This window comes from Leptonotus elevatus, chromosome 6, assembly GCF_054856555.1.
Source record: "Leptonotus elevatus isolate MCC_2025b chromosome 6, RoL_Lele_1.0, whole genome shotgun sequence".
Classification (NCBI taxonomy): domain Eukaryota; kingdom Metazoa; phylum Chordata; class Actinopteri; order Syngnathiformes; family Syngnathidae; genus Leptonotus; species Leptonotus elevatus.
The window spans coordinates 17,743,240-17,755,414 of NC_141244.1; the positions used below are offsets into that span (position 1 = coordinate 17,743,240).

Consider the following 12,175-nt stretch of genomic DNA (forward strand, 5'->3'; position numbering starts at 1 on the left):
GTGCAGGAAAGAACAAACTGTTTCCTGTTTTTATTCCGACACTATCTGTGTGCGTTTCCACCAAGGAAGTGCATTTATGCCGCATTCCTGGAAACGAAAAAGTCGGAAATACCAAAACAATAGCCAAGGACAAAGTGATAGACTATTGCGGGCCACTCTCTGCCCAGTTAGTTCTTCAATCAGGCCACCAGAGCATTTTCTTAAAACTGATTTATTCAAATATTTATTTTATATTTATCTATCGGATTTGATAATTGGCCAATTGGTTTATTGTAATAAAGAGAAATAATATAATAAAAATAGTACCAAAAATAAATTGTAATACATTTTATTGAATCATTTAGTAGTTTACATTGAGAATTTAACAATTTTTTTCTATTCTTCTCATTTCTAGTTACGGAGTATATTTCCCAATGTTTAGGGACTGCAACCCTAATATAAATAACAGACTTATTGTTTGATGCCGAGTTTCCAAAATGGCTGCCATTGAGAGCATTCACCGTATTAGATTTACTGCAATTTGGTGTGTAGCTACAGTATATTGCTATAATCATCGTTGTTGTAGGACTTTCCTTAAATTGTAAAGTTAGGACTCCCCCATTATATTTTCTTTCTTTTCTGTTTTTTTAATCAACATATTTTTCATTCACCATGGCTGTCTACTATTTTTTCCATTGTGATTGGAACGTTCCAAATAACATATTTGCTACTTTCCAGCAGCCTTGAAAACAGAATATGTTTCTCACATTTGAACTATGAAAGTCACTAATAAATCATCCTTATGAACAAACGTGAATTAAATGGATAGAGATCGATTAATCACTCGTCCTAATTGTGATATTTTTGTTATCGTAGGCAAAACATCGTGAGAATCGTGGGTCACAAGGGACTTCCTCCCCTAAATATATATACCAAAATGTAATTTGTCAAATGTCTTTGTAGTACGAAAATGGTGCCATGCTTTCGCTACTGCTATTTCAAGCCCAAAAAGAAGATCTTATTTTCTGCCTGTTGTCCATTCTGCGTGTCTCAGCAGCATATCAGAAGTGAGGAAAATGTCATATTCCGGCGCGCCATCAGTATCAAAACCAGCCCATCAGGAGCATTTTGATACGGCTACAGGTGTCCACAAAGCACAAGAGCCACTCCTCACTGTGTGTGTGTGTGTGTGTGTCTGCCGTCAGACCTAATCTTAGTTTTTCAGGGTATCCCCCCCCCCCCCCCCAAAAATAAGATTTTACCCACTCTGTGATGTAAATGCGCTCAAGACGAGGCTGGCAGTCTTTCAATTGTTTCTATTTTCACAGTTTGACCATAGCATTGTGACCTCCGCTAGCAATAACTGCTGCTCTATTTCACCTCCAATATAACAAACAAACAAACAAAGTTCCAGAGAAAGCACAAAGTATTGGAGACGTGCACAGGCAAGAGTGGTGGGGGTTAAATAAAAGTCAACTGTGCCGTTACCAGGACGACAACCAATCAAGAGCTGAGATCAGGGCCAAAACGAAGCCCCGTCCATACACCTTACGGGTCATCCATCTTTTTCTTTGCCTTCCCATAACATATCATCAGAAAGCCCAAAGCTGTAGTGTAAACACAAGCCTTAATTATGTTCATTCAAAATGAAGGAAATGACAATGAAACAAATGTCATCAACTATTAAAAACAGTGGACGATCAGAAGTCATAATCATAATCCATCACAAAAAGAAAAAAGGAATTCATTGATTCATTTTCTCAACATTAACATTTATTTCATTCTTAGAATTTTCTATTGGAATAACCCTTTTTTATTATTATTATTATTTTATTTTTTAAATGGTCAGAGTAAGAATTAAGCATTTTTGACGTGGACAGAGTGTAGGATTTAGTGCCACCTAGTGGTGAACTAATAATTCATTTAAAATACAAAACCATTGTTAATGTCACTAAAATGCAAATAAATATGTTCTATTACATCAACGTCCATTTCATTAATATATATAATCGTAGGTCTAGTAATTGCTACTAATGCTGCATTTGAGGAAAATGGGAAGTCGGAAATCCCACTTGCAAAGTCGGGGAAAAAAAAAAAAAGTACCCCAACTTCACCGACCAACTTCGATGTGACGTCACTCTACAATGGCGACCACTATGGAAACACATACAGTGATTGGTAAAACAATTTACTCGAGTATAAAACTAGATAGCTTTCTTCATTCATAAATATTCGACATAACTTCAAGTAACACGACGTACGTGACAGTATGCCTCTATCTCCCTGCATGAAATTAGACGGTGAACAACTGAACTGTATGGAATGCTTAGGAAATAAGATAAATGCATAAATGAAGCAAACTTGCGAGGAGGCAAGTTTGCTGGAGGACCAAAACAAAAAACAGTTTATCACTATCCGCCATTTTGGTAGTTTAAATCCGACTTTCAACCTTCCTCGAGCTAGTGTCGGACCCAATGGATCGACCGCTGCTTACCTTCCAAAGCTAGTCCCGCGATTCAGGCTCCCACCGCTTGTCTCTCTCTGCTTTGCGCTCGCTAACTTTTGCTAGCTTCTCCCGCTAGCCACTCTTGTTAGCCTCTCCCGCTGCTCAATACCGCCGGGCTGCTCGCTCGCTCACTCCAAACAATAATTGGCCATTTTAGGTCATTATGAAGGACATCTATAAAGCTAGTCATTGACAGTACAGTCAGTGCGGGAAGGTAGGAAACCAAAGTCAAATGAAAGAAGTAATACATGCCAATACATTTATAGCCAATTGTGGATGATTTTAAAAACTGCCACAAAACGTGTTTGTAAAAAAAAGTGGTCAAGATTTGGACTGAAATTGTTTAGAAGAGAATTTTGATCGTAACAAAACATACTGCCACAGTTGACTGATGTCCTCAGTCTCTCAACAGGATCCCCTCTCGTACAAATGCGCTAAGAAGAGCATGTTAGCATCAACACTAAACACACACACGGCACATTAGAGTGAAACGGATGCATCCAAAGCCAAGATGGCAAAAGGCCGATAAATCTGACTTGTCTTTGAGAATTCCCCTAAGTAGGTCACATGTCTGATAAGAGACACTCTCCAACATTCTCGCACCACATTTTTGTTTTTATCTGCAGGACTTGAAGGTCAAAGCAGGAAATATTAAAACCATCACATCCTTCCCTTCACATTCACTTTGGGGTCATTGGTGCCCCCGTTTGGTTTACAACTACTTGTAGAAAGCCAACCAGATGGTATAACATTATTTATTAATTGTAGTTTGGCTAACTTTAACATAATTTATACATAAATAATATCAAAGTTAAGAGTTTTGCACTGTAAGCAACTACACACATTTTTGGGAGACAGCACATTTGCCTCAGTTTCTTGAGAAGGGAAGTGACAAAGCTTAACTGCTTATATATGCTGACAACACTAATATTAAACAATAAATATCCTATAATTTATAAGGTTGCAATTAATGCCTAACTTGAAGGCCGGAAGAACAACAGAGTTGTTTTGTGATACCACACACAGCCCCAATAGTGAAAAATAAATGAAGAGGAATAAACAGATCAAATGTACCATAATTATACAAAGACAAACATTACATAAGAACGCTCGGGAATCAATGTAAAGAAAGTGTGATGATCCCATGAAAGAGTGCAAAAGGAGGGCTAAAACAGCAGCAATATGCTGAAACATGTTTGCACGCAACATGGCCTCAAATTCCTCAAATTCCACGTGGTCTATGCAAAAGCATCGCTGCTCTCCAGCTGAGCAACACATCCATCAGCAAAAGGAAAACTTGTCATCGGTGCGTTCGGACCGTGCCGGAAACACTATTTTTATAATAACAGACGCCTTTGTCAGGAATCAATAAACGACAATATAAGAAAACTACTTCATCACTTTACTTTAGTTGAGCGATTCCGATTTAGAGGACGGGCAGCGGCCGGTCCAGACATGTCAAGGAAATGCGCCCTAATAGAGGCAACCACTCTAAATTATTTAGACTGAGGCAAGGAGAAGATGGAGGGGAGAGGCCAGTGGGCACACGAGTCAATAAAACAAAGCGTGGTCACTTTTCAGTTCCTCCGACTTGTGCTGGATGACTTTCCCCATGTAATAGCACGGAAACCGTTTTAAATATATCCACTTTACAAGTATGACATCCAACTTGAGTTCACAATAATAGCGGCAGTTGTGTGTTTAATACAGTTAAGTGCACTGGTAATGCTGTACGTTCTGTTCCAAATCAAAACACGAAGAAACGAGCATCAAATGTGAGAAACGAGCATCAAATGTGCTATCCCATTACAAAAAAAAAAACCATGTAGAAAAATGACTAGTCTGTCGTATTTAGTTCAATAAGCAAGCACCGTTTCTGAGAAATGCTTTTGTATCTGAATAGAATAGAAAAGACAACCTTCATTGTGTTTACTTAACAAAACAACAACAAAGATACACTTTCAACACACTTTTTGTGTGTGCGCTTTAATTCAGTGGCCATTGTGCTGCTCCTCCTGGTGTGTACACGGGGCAGTATAATACAAATTGACAACAACAAAAAAGCTTTAATAGTGAGAGTAAGCTAGAGTAATGTTAGTCGCCTTTCAACGTGTTTTAAAATATTTGTTGCTTCATGGATTATAACACCAAAACATTGATGCTAATTGCTAATGTTCTGTATTGTTTGTTAGCATTGCCCAAAAAATGGACTGTTAAAGCTATGCAGTTTTCAATACACAAAGTGGAATTCTGTTTGTTTTATGTTATGACAGTTAACTTCAACTCGAAGTAGCAATGAACAGCTTGGATCTCAAATTTTTGCTCGCAACTCAAATGAAAAAAATAAATAAAAATCAGATGGAAGACGGTTGGTTCTCATCTCAAAAAACGAAGTCACTGGAGTAGTATCTCAAGGCACCACTGTACTAAAACAAAATGTGCAATAAATAAATCTGTGTTGCTGCAGTTGACCAACTTGCGGCACATGTGACCTGCTTATCTAGCCCAGGACAACATTCCTTAAATTCCTTGTTCCATCCTGACCACTCAATGCTTCTGCTACTTGTTTAATGATTGACATCCTTTTTTTCCCAATGATGTATCAAAAATCAACCATTGGTTTTCTTTAGTGTAGAGCCGGAGCCTATCCTGGCTGACTTGGGGCCCAAAACCAGATTTCACCTAGGATTGGTCGCCTGTCAATCACACGGCACATCTAGAAACAGACCCTTCATAACTTCACTGCACGGAAGTCAGGTGAGCGAACCACTACGCGGTTTGTAAACAGTAAAAAGGTGGACGGACCTGAAGGAAGGCTGCTTAAAGAAAGAGAAACCAGTCACAGAGAGAGGAGTAACACATGCCGACTTAATTTAATTGTGGATTATTTCAAAGTGAGACGGGTTAAAATGCATCGTAATGGCTTTCATACAACCAAAATGTATTTTACTTGCTACTTTTCTCACTCGCACGACAGTTCCCCAAGCCTTCACTTTCAAGCATGTTACTTCACCTTCTCGCTTCTCTCCATTGCCTCTTCCACTTTAACCCCCCCCCCCCCCCTCCTCCTCCTCCTCCTCCTCAGTCTCTGTGTTTATCTAAGCACTTTCACGGTCACTGCTCTGGAATCCCAAGAGCCCAAACTGGCCCTCAGCCCTCCATTCCCTCCCTGCCGCCATCGCAGCCGCTGCACGCTTCTTTCTGCATCTCCATCTTTCTCCGTCACAACTCTTAGGCGTCATAGCGGAGCGCGTATTACGGGTGCGGAAGGTCGCCCGGATTGGCCCCTCGAGGCACTCTGCTTTGCCCTGTTCTAGTCACGCACAGCTGCCCACCACTCCCCCGCCACTCTCCGAGACGCACCTATAGAAGATTTGGCGCTATGCAATAAAAATTTGTTTTAAATGTGACAATAATATGTTTTTAAAACAAAGATAATCTGGATTGACGGTTTATTTTTTTATTTGTAATTTTATTTACACGTTAAGTTATTCATAATAATGAAAATGTACATTTTTAAATATTTTTTATTTTGTAATTATTAATTAATTATTTTCCCTTAAAGTAATGTTGAATCAGCTTTTTTTTTTTTTTACTACATTACGCCCCAGCTTCTCATTATTATGACCTTTATGTGCTGACTGGCTGGGAGAAACTTTACGCCTTCACCCTTTCATGACTCAAGTTAAATATTATTCAATGATAGTTTCTTGCTTTTTAACAGGTCGCAGAGCTCTCTTTTGTACAAAAGCAGAAACTATGGACATATTTTTACAGTATGTCACTGTTTGCTGGGTTAGTATTAAGTAAAAAAAACAAAAAAACATCCCATAATACTATAATGGGTGACATGCCACAACATGGCCTATATGAAACATTTTGCTTTAATCAAAGCTGCATATGGGGGTCTAATGATTAGTTTGTAATAATTTTGTTAAATTTTATAATTAATTAAATAACGTTTTTTAAAATGATGTTTGTTTGTTTTTTACAGTAGTTTGACTTAGTAAATTAAAAAATAGGATACAAATTATTATTACAATTATTTTATAGTAAAAATAAACTATAAAAGAATAAAAGCAAAAAGGGTTTTCCTAAAATAATCATAATAATAATGGACTAAAAAAAAACACATTTTTTTTCATCTCAAGACTTGAATGAAATTGTTGGCTAAAGAGAGCAAAAATATTTGTACACCAAACCTACTTTATTCCTACAAAGTCAAAGTATAACAAAGACCATATCGGCTGTGAAATGATGGCAATTTTTTTTTTTGCATTTTCACTACAAAACATGGTCTCAGCTGGTCAACGTGAGGGGTCCTGGCTGGTGGGGCCTCTAAAATAGGTGATCCGGTGTCACCATGGCAACAACAGACATGCTATTCACCTCATTACGAGCCAGCATACCTGCAGAAATGATGTCGCAGCTCATATTTTGAGGTCAAATATTACATTCTGTCGCTCGAGCCCCAGAGCATCTATGAAAGGCCAATGCGCTTCCACAACTGATGGAGGTTTGCGACACAATGGGGGACAGGAGGAGGGCGGGGTGCAATGAGGTTGGGGGGGGGGGGAGGAAGCGGCGAGGGTCAAGGGGAGTCATGCAGACACCCGCCTCACGTAGCGCTGGAGCGGGATTATGTGATTAATTTGGGATTAAAGATGACTGACTGGCTGCTTCTTTAAGTAATGAACCATGATGACCCAAAATTACAAGATTAACACACAGAAGGCTCACGATGCATGTGTATGTATCATGTATACTTTTTTTTTCTCCTCCACTAGAAATCCAAACAATAACTGTACAGAAGTGAAAAGCGTGTTCAGAGACGAACAAGCGCCATCAGGGATCTTGCTAAAAACGAAACATGGAGTGAAGTGGGGGTTGTGTTCCTTGTCGCTGGATGTATTTTTAGTACTATACACACACACACACACTCTTAATTCACACACACTGTCTGCTTTTGTACTTTTGGAAGCGTGCGGCGTACAAGGGGTCCATTTCCAGGAGAATAGAGGAGCAATGAGATTCATGAGTTCTTTCGCTGCTGTGATGGGACAAGGCTATTTCCCTTTTAAAAATACCACCAGCGCGCCAAACACTGTCAATTACAAACAGCGGAGTTTGCTGGTACAAACGTAGGCTCACTTCAGATGGCACCTTATCAAAATGGAAAAAAAATAAAATAAAGAAGAAAAGACATGCGTTTGGAAAAATGCATTTCTTAACATTATGCACAAACACTCCGATCAAAAGTTTCCTTATACTCTTTTTTTTAATCCAAATACAAGAGCACTATCCAGAAAAACAAAATAATAAGCATTTACAAATGTATTTGTAAATGTATGTATTTAAACTAAAGATTTTTTTCACTCAAAGTAACTGGCAGTTTAGGTAATCAGAATAAATCGACTACTTGAGTAATTGTAGCATTAAGAAGAAAAGCTTTGGTGAGCCTTTTGTACATGTTGCGTAATATCCTACGGTGAGATGTTCTGAACTTGATGTATTCAGCTCATAATTCAGGGGTTCCTTCATTTTATGATGTTACCGGCATACCATTTCAATTTCTTCGTGCCACGCCAAACATACCTTACTTTGTCGTATTTTTTTGTGACTACAATGAGTACGTGTTGCGTAATATTCGGTCAAAACGTGCAACGTGGTGTCCGGTCCGGTCATCGTTTATTTGCAAAACCGGTCTCCATAATAGGGCTGGGCGATATGGCCCAAAAAAATAAAAACTTGGACGATTACGATTTTAATCGAATAAACCCAACGTTTAAAGGTTTCATTCATTCAAAAATAATTCCTGTGCAAAATGTTCAGACATCAATTATGTATACTGATACTAAATCAGTTTTACCATAAACTTAACATTCATAGTGTGTGCTTAATTGCCACAATTAAATAGTTTCAATTGTAAACTTCTTGTAAATCACCCAACCAACTTTCTGCCACTTGTGGAAAATTACAACTCACAATAACATCTGGATGAAACCGAACATAAGAACAACAGCTTTTAATAATCCAGAAGACAAAATTCGAATTCACGATTTAGCAATATTTTTAAAATTGCGATTAATCAAATTAATTCAAATTATTGGCCAGCCCTACTCCATAGCCAACATTTTGCATTTTATCAATATGATGAAAAATCCACCCCCTCAAAACAAATTTTTGTGTGTGCAAATTTTAGGCCTTTTTTTTTTAATTTCTTTAATTTCTAGCATTTACATTCAGGTTTATTTTCGCAATTCTTGAAAATTTTAATAGGTGGATGGATACTCACTTACTGTCTGAGGTTTCAGTTTCATTCAAGATGGGTTATATTTATGGTCTACAAGATTTTTTAATACAATCATTTCATATCATTATGACTTTATTACTGCCTTGATATAGATTAGCAATAGACTATAGCAGCAATGGCACATTCCAATTTACGTACAATTTCACCACAAGAGAAATCCGAACCCAGTCGAAAACAGGACACCCCATAATAGATCTAAGAAATGTCATCTGATGTCCACAAAATATCTCAAAACTTACATTTTCAAATGTCAAATGTTTACAATATAAAAAAAGGAGTCAAAGATGAATGCTTTTAAAATGTATTTCACCATTTACGCAACCTGTACAAACCGGCTCGTGACCACTACCGTACAATTGTTTTCAGCTGCTCTACATATAGTACTTGGAACAGTGAGGGCATAAAAAAAAAGAAAAAAAGAAAAAGAAAAACGCCACATGCTGCTTCACCTAGTCTAAAAACAAAGGTATTATTCAATCTCATGTAGCAGCCTGTTCTTCTTGATATCCATTATACTTTCATAAAAAAATATTGCAATACAATCACCATGTAGTGTCACATACACTCTGACTGCCCTGCATTGTCAGTGTGTGTGTGTGTGCGTGTGTAGGCAGAACAATGGTGCCATTGGCTAAGTGCATCTTAGTGCCACACCTTTCGACGAGCATTGTGTGTGTGTGTGTGTGTGTGTGTGTTGCAGGAGTGGGGCGGGGGGCTCCACTCCCCACGTCCGTTGCTGACAGTGATAATAATGGCGGCTGACATCCTTTCTTGCTTCTTTCGCTCTCACCTCATCCCCGCGTCCCCCCAGGGGCCCTCTTGAGCCCTTTGGGGACATGAAATCTGTTGACTCCTTCCCTACCGTCCTCTCCTTAACGCATTCGCCATCCCTCGCCGCCGCTTGGATGTTTTTACTCACCGGCGGAGCCCCCACGCGTGTGTACTCAAACGTGTGGGGCGGGTGTGCGTTTGTGTATGGGCGTAGTGCAGATTGCCACTGTTCGAAGAAGATAAGGAAACTTGCAAATTGTTTCCTGATACGATCACATGACCCAGGTTTGTATTATATAATATCGGTCAGATGACTTGACTGTTGAGAAAAATGTTAGCGGCTTATAATACGTGAGTATTTTTGAGTGTGCCTGATAAAGTTTGCCATGTATCAAACGTGCAATACTTGTATATTTCTTACATATGCTCCCAAGACATTGCACAATTTTAAAAGAGAAGACACCATTACCAAGAAACATAAACAGGTAAAAGTAACAGAATGCAAAGGGAAAAAAATCATACGGGGAAGGGACAGACATTACACCTATACAACCGAACAACCTATATAACTGTTTTGGGATTTAAAAAATAAAATTTACATTGTACATTGCTTCTTTTCCTGCTTTTGAAACAACTTTTGCATCTGATAGGATTAGATTGTGCAGTTGTAATTGAAAACATGTCTGTTGTATGTAAAAGTGCGCAAATATCTTTTTTTTTTGTACATGCTGAATGACTTGAAGTGAACAAGAGCCATGACATGGAAATAGAATGTGAATTTTCAAATAACCAATTTGTACTATTTTATTTCCATATGGCAGAATACCACAAATCGATTGTGTAATGGAATGTTTTGGCCAAAGTGTAACATTAACACTTTTTATTTTATTTATATATATATATATATATATATATATATATAAAGAAAAAAAATATATATATATATATATAAAGAAAAATAATATAATAATTCCTTTTATATTATTATTTATTTTTTAATGTATAATTATTAATTTTTTTCTATTCAAGCATGATGGCAAACAAGTCTCAGTGTGGTAAAATCATTCTGGTTCCTGCTGCACTTTTGGGTCGATACTAATTTAATTTCTGTCTCGGAAAATCCTGGGTCGCCTCTCTACAGGACCTCTGAGCCCAGCCAATGAGGCGCGAGCGTGACGGAGTGAAATCCCCCCCCCCCCCCCCCCCCCAAAAAAAAAGCACAAACACACAACCAAACACACAACCGCACACACCTACAATGTCTCAACACAAAGTGCCGCGTTGCATCCGAGCCGCACTTTATTGGGTTTACGTCTTCCCCAGCCAAATCCTAATTGCGCTCGTGTTCGTCGGAAACGAAAATGCGGGCCGGTGTGACACATCTAACAATGGCGGCTCATTGTGTGTGCAGTGAATGAATGCGCACAAAACGGACTTCAATCACAACCTCCTCTTACACCCGCCCCGGCGCACACAACAGCGCCGCGGCCATTTTGTGCCAAAGAGTCATGTGCGGTGCCAACTCTGGTTCGATTTAAAATGCAGGTCTCGGATTGAATGTCTCGAGTGGATTTTTTTTTTCCATATCTACTTCTATGTGATCTATACTGAATATGCCTTGACTGAACATCACATACACACATGCCCCAAAAGACAATCAACTACATGACTATACAGAAATAGAAATGACAGAAACATCACGTAGTTAAGTAGTGGTGGACATTTTCTCGACTTGAGAGTAAATTAAGAGCCCTAAATTTTCACTCACTTGCTTCAAGACATGACAAATCAATCAGTTGTTGTTATTAGATGATGTAGTTAAGGTGACCAGGTGTCCTCGGTTTTGAGCGATACAGTCCTGTTTTTTTGAGCCTTGGGTCCCAAATTCTGCCGGTGGATTTCAACCACCACATTGTTTTGTCCCAATATTGCGCAGGTCCCATCCCGGCGTCCTGATTTTTGCCGTGTGTATGTCAATCACGCAGTTGTCGTACGATAAACCCTCTGCAAGGGAATTTAACTGTTCTACTATTATAGCAGTCCGCCTGTTTTTTGTTGTTGTCCATTTCTCTCGACGTAAAGCTCCGCTCCTCCGCTTTCAGAATCAGTTAGAATTACGTTGCTAGCGCAAACGCTTCCGGAGTTGCGGCGATTTGAAAAACACGCGTCATTTCCTGTCTGGGACGACAGGTTCGTATTTTGAGGGTTCAATTCCTTCTAATTATCTTAAAAATTCACACGTGCGTTCTCATTCGCATCTAATGAGTAGAAGGCGTGTTTTCGTCATACCGCAACTAGAACAACTTCCTGTATTCCGTGTCTAAGAATCATGGGAATTGTAGTCCTACTGCTGCGGCTGCTGGTGGTCAGAGCCAAGGCGAGCCAAGCTTTTCTGGCAGCGTTTCCAACAAACTACAAGCTGCCAATACAGAGCAAAAAGGTTGAATAATGGTGAGTGCATTGACTTGTTTAGCGCTGTGGAACTGTCAACAAAGATAGCATTTAGCATTAGCTAAAGTGACAACCTGCGTGAGTGAGTAAATGGACAAATGGATGGATTGACAATTATTTGAGTTGTTTTTAGCGTTAGCTAAAAGTTAGCAGCG

General features: G+C 38.9%; 1 protein-coding gene and 1 long non-coding RNA gene across 6 annotated transcripts in view; one reads left to right on the top strand and one right to left on the bottom strand.

Moving 5' to 3' along the window:
• The window catches only part of efna4 (ephrin A4), a 48,784-nt gene that overhangs the window by 29,725 nt on the left and 6,884 nt on the right, over positions 1-12,175 (bottom strand). The window lies entirely within an intron of this gene.
• LOC147172391 (uncharacterized) overlaps positions 1-12,175 on the top strand; it is a 52,791-nt gene that overhangs the window by 18,377 nt on the left and 22,239 nt on the right. The window contains exon 2 of one of the 2 annotated variants that reach the window (XR_015095445.1): positions 5,116-5,242. This is a non-coding gene — a long non-coding RNA (uncharacterized LOC147172391). The remainder of the gene's footprint in view (positions 1-5,115; positions 5,243-12,175) is intronic. The other variant, XR_015095446.1, reaches the window with a different exon arrangement.